Raw genomic sequence first — 8,854 nt, 5'->3', positions numbered from 1 at the left:
ACTTGTGTTTTTCATTAAATTCTTGCACCAAGTTTTTGGCGCGTTGCCGGAGTTGTTCGATTTAACACTAGGTTTTTTTTTTTCTTAGAATAGAAGTTTTGGTAATTGGTCAGAGTCTTTTATTTCTTTTCAAAAATATTATTTTTCTTTATTAATTTTTTAATTTCTCTTTGAGTCTAGTGTCTTATTCTAGTTTGGTGTTAATTGCTATTTTTGTATTTTCTTTAAATTTCGTATTAGTGTCTTTGTTCTTCATTGATCTTCAAGTTGTCTTGTTTATTCTGCTGTTTGATCTTGAGTTTTTTTTTTGTCTTTTCTTGTTTCTCTTGTGCTTTTTCAAAACATTAACTTTCAAGAAATTTTTACTTTTATCCATAAATATAATACATTTTTTAGTCAACATTGAAGTTGCTGCCAATTGCTGGAGCTTTAGTGTTTTCTTCATATTGGTATCTTCTTTGAATCTTTTTCAAAAATATTTTCTTTTATTGAATCTTGTGCCAAACTCTAAGTTTGGTGTTTTCTTTTAAGTTTTCTTTAATTTTCGAAAATTTGTCTTGGTTTTCTAAAAATTTTAAGTTTGGTGTTCTTTCTTTTGTTCTTGGTGTTCTTGTGAATCTTCAAGGTGTTCTTGAGTCTTTCTTGTGCTTTGATCTTAAAATTTTTAAGTTTGGTGTTCCTTGGTGTTTTCCCTCCAAAACTTTCGAAAATAAGGAGCATTGGATCTAAAAATTTTACGTCTTGTGTCTTTTGTGTGTTTTTCTCTTTCATAAAAAAAATTTCAAAATTCAAAAAATATCCTTCCTAACTAATTTTTAACTACTTTTTCGAAAATTTTATATAAAAACTCAGATTTCAATTTCAAAATATTTTCAATTTCTTTTATTTGTTTCGTTTCTATTTTATTTATAAAATAAATTTTTATAAAATAAATAATATCAACATACATATCATCTCTTTTATTCCATCATGGAATTAAGTGGGAATGAACAGTCCAGGAGGACTCTGGGGTCATATGCTAACCCCACTACTGCTTCATATGGGAGTAGTATCTGTATACCCTCCATTGGAGTTAGTAGCTTTGAGTTGAATCCTCAGCTCATTATCATGGTGCAGCAAAACTGCCAGTATTCTGGTCTTCCACATGAAGAACCTACAGAGTTTCTGGCACAATTTTACAAATTGCTAACACAGTGCATGATAAGGAAGTAGATCAGGATGTCTACAGATTATTACTATTTCCATTTGCTGTAAAAGATCAAGCTAAGAGGTGGTTAAATAACCAGCCTAAGAACAGCATAAAAACATGGAAACAACTGTCAGAAAAATTCCTGAATCACTATTTCCCTCCAAAACGGATGACACAGCTAAGGCTAAGCATCCAAGGCTTCAAACAAGGAGATAATGAATCCCTTTATGATGCCTAGGAAAGATACAGAGAAATGCTAAGAAAATGCCCCTCTGAAATGTTTTCAGAATGGGTGCAATTAGACATCTTCTACTATGGGCTTACAGAAAAAGCTCAGATTTCTCTAGACCACTCAGCTGGTGGATCTATACATATGAGAAAAACAATTGAAGAAGCTCAAGAGCTTATTGATACAGTTGCCAGAAATCAGCATCTGTACCTAAGCAGTGAATCTTCCATGAAAGAAGAAGCTAAAACAGTAACTGCTGAACTCAGCCCTGTAGATCAGGCTACTGAATTCAATCAGCAATTAGACTTTCTAACTCAGCAGCTAGCCGAATTCAAGGAAATGCTACAGGAAACAAGAATGGCTAACAGGAATATGGAAGTACAGTTAAAGCAAACAGAAAAGCAATTGTCAAAACAAATAGCAGAAGAATGCCAAGCAGTTCAATTAAGAAGTGGGAAAACATTAAATACCTCACTTCAAAGCAGCAGGAAGCCAAGAAATGAACAAATGGCTACTCAAAATCCCTCTGAGGACAATCAGAGCCCAGAGAGGAATAAGGCTGGCGCTGAATGCCCAGACCATGCTCATTCCTGGCGTTCAACGCCAGAAACAAGCATGAATCCGGCGTTGAACGCCCAAAGGGAGCATAGTTCTGGCGTTCAGACGCCAGTAACAAATAAGGAGGTGGCGTCTAACGCCACCCCAGCTTCCACCCCTGGCATTCAAATGCCAGTGGGGATCAGTCACATACAAGTGCTGATAACAACCCTTCTAAAAAGGCTTCCCAACCCACTTCTGTAGGTAATAAACCTGCAGCAACTAAGGTTGAGGAATACAAAGCCAAAATGCCTTATCCTCAAAAGCTCCGCCAAGCGGAACAGGATAAGCAATTTGCCCACTTTGCAGACTATCTAAGGACTCTTGAAATAAAGATTCCGTTTGCAGAAGCACTTGAGCAAATACCCTCTTATGCTAAGTTCATGAAAGAGATCTTAAGTCATAAGAAGGATTGGAGGGAGACTGAAAAAGTTTACCTCACTGAAGAATGCAGTGCAGTCATTCTGAAAAGCTTACCTGAGAAGCTTAAAGATCCTGGGAGCTTTATGATACCATGCACATTAGAGGGTACTTGTACCAAGCAAGCTTTATGTGATCTTGGGGCAAGTATCAACCTAATACCTGCATCTACTATCAGAAAGCTTGGTTTAACTGAAGAAATCAAACCAACCAGGATATGTCTTCAACTTGCTGATGGCTCCATTAAATACCCATCAGGCGTAATTGAGGACATGATTGTTAAGGTTGGGCCATTTGCCTTTCCTACTGACTTTGTGGTGCTGGAAATGGAGGAGCACAAGAGTGCAACTCTCATTCTAGGAAGACCTTTCCTAGCAACTGGCCGAACCCTCATTGACGTCCAAAAAGGGGAAGTAACCTTGAGAGTCAATGAAGAAGAGTTCAAGTTGAATGTTGTCAAAGCCATGCAACATCCAGACACCCCAAATGACTGCATGAGTGTTGATATTATTGACTCTCTAGTAAGAGAGGTCCATATGGCTGAGAGTCTCGAATCAGAGCTAGAGGACATCTTTAAAGATGTTCAGCCTGATCTAGAGGAATCAGAGAGAATAGTAGAACCTCTGAAAATCCCTCAGGAAGAGGAAAGACCTCTTAAACCCGAGCTCAAACCATTACCACCTTCCCTAAAATATGCATTCCTGGGAGAAGGTAATACCTTTCCTGTGATCATAAGCCCTACCTTAGAGCCACAGGAAGAGGAAGCACTAATTCAAGTGCTAAGGACACACAAGACAGCTCTTGGGTGGTCCATCAATGATCTTAAGGGCATTAGCCCAGCTAGATGCATGCACAAGATCTTACTAGAGGGTGACACCAAACCTGTGGTTCAACCACAAAGGCGGCTGAATCCAGCCATGAAGGAAGTAGTGCAGAAAGAGGTCACTAAGTTACTAGAGGCTGGGATTATTTATCCTATTTCTGATAGCCCCTGGGTGAGCCCTGTCCAAGTTGTCCCTAAGAAAGGTGGCATGACAGTGGTTCATAATGAAAAAAATGAACTGGTTCCTACAAGAACAGTTACAGGGTGGCGTATGTGTATTGATTATAGAAGGCTCAATACAGCCACCAGAAAGGATCATTTTCCTTTACCATTCATAGACCAGATGCTAGAAAGACTAGCAGGTCATGAATACTACTGCTTCCTGGATGGATATTTAGGTTATAATCAAATTGCAGTAGATCCAAAAAATCAAGAGAAAATGGCATTCACATGTCCATCTGGAGTATTTGCATACAGAAGGATGCCATTTGGTCTGTGTAATGCACCTGCAACCTTTCAGAGGTGCATGCTCTCAATTTTCTCTGATATGGTGGAAAAATTTCTGGAAGTCTTCATGGACGACTTTTCAGTATTTGGAGACTCATTTAGCTCCTGTCTTGACCATCTAGCACTTGTTCTAAAGAGATGCCAAGAGACTAACCTGGTTTTAAACTGGGAAAAATGTCACTTTATGGTGACTGAAGGAATTGTCCTTGGGCACAAAATCTCAAACAAGGGGATAGAGGTGGATCAAGCTAAGGTAGAGGTAATTGAAAAATTACCACCACCTGCCAATGTTAAGGCAATCAGAAGCTTTCTGGGACATGCAGGATTCTATAGGAGGTTTATAAAGGATTTTTCGAAAATCGCCAAACCTCTGAGCAACCTGCTAGCTGCTGACACGCCATTTATCTTTGATAAAGAGTGTCTGCAGGCATTTGAGACTCTGAAAGCTAAATTGGTTACAGCACCAATCATCTCTGCACCAGACTGGACATTACCATTTGAATTGATGTGTGATGCCAGTGACCATGCCATTGGTGCAATGTTGGGACAAAGGCATGACAAGCTTCTGCACGTCATTTACTATGCCAGCCGTGTTCTAAATGACGCACAGAAGAATTACACAACCACAGAAAAAGAGCTACTTGCAGTGGTTTATGCCATTGACAAATTCAGATCCTATTTAGTAGGATCAAAAGTGATTGTGTACACTGATCATGCTGCTCTTAAATATCTACTCACAAAGCAGTATTCAAAACCCAGACTCATCAGATGGGTGTTGCTTCTGCAAGAGTCTGATATAGAAATAAGAGACAGAAAAGGGACAGAGAATCAAGTAGCAGATCACCTGTCCCGAATAGAACCAGTAGAAGGGGCGTCCCTCCCTCTCACTGAAATCTCTGAAACTTTTCCGGATGAGCAACTCTTTGCCATCCAGGAAGTGCCATGGTTTGCAGACATTGCAAACTACAAGGCAGTGAGATTCATACCCAAAGAGTATAGTAGACAGCAATCAAAGAAGCTGATCACAGATGCAAAGTATTATCTTGGGGATGAGCCGTATCTCTTTAAGAGATGTGCAGATGGAGTAATCCGTAGATGTGTGCCTAAAGAAGAAGCGCAGAAGATCCTTTGGCATTGCCATGGATCACAGTATGGAGGACATTTTGGAAGTGAGCGAACAGCCACAAGAGTCCTCCAAAGTGGCTTCTACTGGCCTACTCTCTATAAAGATTCCCGAGTGTTTGTGCTTAATTGTGACAGTTGCCAAAGATCTGGCAATCTACCTCACAGTTATGCCATGCCTTAACAAGGGATCTTGGAGATTGAGTTGTTTGATGTATAGGGCATTGACTTCATGGGACCTTTCCCACCATCATACTCAAACACTTATATTCTGGTGGCAGTGGATTATGTATCCAAATGGGTGGAGGCTATTGCAACACCCACTAATGACATTAAAACAGTGTTAAAATTCCTCCAGAAACATATCTTCAGCAGATTTGGTACCCCTAGAGTATTAATCAGTGATGGGGGCACTCATTTCTGCAATAAACAGCTTTACTCTGCTTTGGTTCGTTATGGAGTTAGCCACAGGGTAGCTACTCCATATCACCCACAGACTAATGGGCAAGCTGAAGTCTCAAATAGAGAACTCAAAAGAATCCTGGAACGGACTGTAATCAACCGTAGAAGGGATTGGGCAAAGAGCTTGGATGATGCTCTGTGGACATACAGAACAGCATTCAAGACCCCAATAGGGACCTCTCCATACCAGCTTGTGTATGGAAAGGCATGTCACTTGCCAGTGGAACTGGAACACAAGGCCTACTGGGCAACCAGATTCCTAAACCTTGATGCCAAGTTAGCTGGAGAAAAACGTTTACTCCAGCTAAATGAGCTAGAGGAATTTAGACTCAATACTTTCGAGAATGCAAAAATTTACAAGGAGAAAGCAAAAAGATGGCATGATAAGAAATTGTCATCCAGAGTCTTTGAGTCGGGGCAGAAAGTTCTGCTATTTAATTCTAGGCTCAAATTATTCCCCGGGAAATTAAAATCCCGGTGGAGAGGTCCATATGTAATTACAAGTGTATCACCATATGGATACGTAGAGCTTCAGGATAATGACTCTAACAAAAAGTTCATTGTTAATGGATAGAGAATTAAACATTATCTTGAAAGTAACTTCGAGCAAGAATGCTCAAAACTGAGACTTGGTTAGAGCTCAGTGGTAGTCCAGCTAAAGACAATAAAGAAGCGCTTGCTGGGAGGCAACCCAGCCATTTACAAAGTTTATTTACTAATTAAATAAATTTCTTTTTTTACAGGTATGTGTCCAAGTATCTTCAAAGGGTAAAAATAGAAATTGATTGAATTCACAGAATTACAGGGAAATTTGGAAGCTCACTGGCGTGAAAAAGCCAGTAAGAAATATTTTGGGCGTTGAACGCCCAAAAGAAGCACCCACTGGGCGTTCAACGCCAGTAAGGGTAGCCATCTGGGCGTTAAACGCCAGAAAGGAGCATCTTCTGGGCGTTGAACGCCAGAAAGAAGCACCTTCTGAGCGTTTAACGCCAGATTGTTAGCATCCTGGGCGTTCAGAAAAACGCCCAGTGACAAAGGACTTCCTGGCGTTCAATGCCAGAAAGAAGCATCAGCTGGGCGTTGAACGCCCAGGAGAAGCAGCATTTGGGCGTTAAACGCCCAAAACATGCATCGTTTGGGCGTTTAACGCCAGGATCGTGGGAGGAGGTAAAATTCATTTTTCTTTATAATTTTTCTAAATTTTTATGTTTCAATTCATTATTTCTTGCATAAACATGTTTCAAAATGTCATCCTTCAAATCAAATTAGTTTTCTAAGAACCCTAATTTCTAAAATCCCTTTTTCAAAAATTTCAAATATATCTTAATCCATAAAGACAAATTGTTTTCCAATCCAATCCAACTCTTTTAAGTTTGTTTTCAAAACTCAATTATCTTTTTAAAATCTTTTTTTCAAAATTAAAAAATTCAGATTTATCTTTTTAATTATTATTCACATCTTTCTCTTTTTAAACTATATCTTTTTCTTATCATATCTATCTCTTATAAATAATATCTTATATCCCATCTTTTTCTTTTTTTTTCGAAAATTTCCCACCCCCCTCCCTATATATTGAATTCGGCGCCCCTCTCATCCTCACCATGCCACACTTGCTCTCCTCCTATCCCTCTTCTTTCTTCTCTTTTGCTTGAGGACAAGTAAAGCTCTAAGTTTGGTGTGTTTATCCGTGATCACAAAAACATACTCATTAAGATCATGGCTCCTAAAGGAAAACAACCCACCCCAAGAGGCAAGAAAGAGAATACTCCAAAGCCACTTTGGAATCAAGGGAAGTTCTTAACTAAAGAACATTCAGACCATTACTACAAAATAATGAGTCACAGATCAGTGATCCCGGAAGTCAAATTTGATCTGAAAGAAGATGAATATCTGGAGATCCAAGAGCAAATTCAAAACAGGAACTGGGAAATTCTGGCCAATCCTGAAACGAAAGTGGGAAGGAACATGGTTCAGGAGTTCTATGCTAATCTATGGCAGACAGACAGGCAAAGAATAATTGGAGCTGCTCTCTATGACCATCGGACCTTAGTCAGAGGGAAGATTGTTCATACCCATCCTGACAAGATCAGGGAGATATTTAAGCTTCCTCAACTGAAAGATGACCCAGACTCCTTTAATAGGAGAATGATGAGGGTAAATAAAGGTCTGGACAAGATTCTAGAGGATATATGCATCCCTGAAGCCAGGTGGACCACCAGCACGACTGGCATCCCAAATCAACTCAAAAGAGAAGATCTAAAACCAGTAGCCAGAGGCTGGCTAGATTTCATTGGGCGTTCCATATTGCCCACCAGCAACCGTTCTGAAGTTACCATTAAAAGAGCAGTAATGATTCACTGCATCATGTTGGGAAAAGAAGTAGAAGTCCATCAACTGATCTCATGTGAGCTATACAAAATAGCAAACAGGAATTCCAAGGACGCCAGATTGGCCTATCCAAGCTTAATTTCTATGCTCTGTAAAGATGCCGGAGTGAAGATGGGAATAACAGAGTATATCTCAGTTGAGAGGCCAATCACTAGAATATCAATGGACAGACAACAGCTGCAGGATGATTCAGTCAAGAGGAGAGCACAGGAACCCTCCCAGAACTCCCTCAATTCGAATATTGGGGACATCTTGAGGCTTCTATTTCCAAATTGCAAGAAGCTATGGACCAAATAAAGGAAGAACAGAACAATCAAAGTAGCATGCTCTGCAAACTGCTTAAGGAACAGGAAGAGCAAGGGCGTGATCTAAGGGAGCTGAAGCGCCAAAAATTAATCCTTGAAAAGCACCCCACAGATTAGAGGAACATCTACTCCTCAAAACAACAGGTTGTTGAGTTCCAATTTTTTTTTTTGCTTTAACTCTGTGATAGTGTTATTATAGAAATTTACCTTAGGAGATATATAGTAGTAGTAGTAGTAGTAGTAATTAGTATATCTATTTTGATTTTATTTCCAATTAAGTTATAATTTATTTTTCTCATCATCATCAGGCATGAATAAAGTAGTAGATTTTTAGAATAAAGAAGTAATTTATATTTTTCGAGTTCTTAATAATAAAAATTATAATTAATTACATGTGGTGGCAATACTTTTTGTTCTCTGAATGAATGCTTGAACAGTACATAATTTTTATCTTGAATTTTATGAATATTGGTTCCTGAAAGAATGAGGAACACGAGAAATATTATTGATGATCTGAAAAATCATGAAATTGATTATTGAAGCAAGAAAAAGCAGTTAAAAAAAAATTGGATCAAAAGGAATAAAAGCCAAACAGCCCTTAAAACCAAAAGGCAAGGGTGAAAAGGATCCAAGGCTTTGAGCATCAGTGGATAGAAGGGCCTAAGGAAATAGTTCCAGGCCTAAGCGGCTAAACCAAGCTGTCCCTAACCATGTGCTTGTGGCATGCAGGTCCAAGTTACAAACTTGAGACTGAGTGGTTAAAGTCGTGATCCAAGGCAAAAAGAGTGTGCTCAAGAGCTTTGGACACCTCT

The sequence above is a fragment of the Arachis hypogaea genome, chromosome 1, assembly GCF_003086295.3.
Source record: "Arachis hypogaea cultivar Tifrunner chromosome 1, arahy.Tifrunner.gnm2.J5K5, whole genome shotgun sequence".
Taxonomy (NCBI): domain Eukaryota; kingdom Viridiplantae; phylum Streptophyta; class Magnoliopsida; order Fabales; family Fabaceae; genus Arachis; species Arachis hypogaea.
This window is presented reverse-complemented; position numbering follows the sequence as displayed.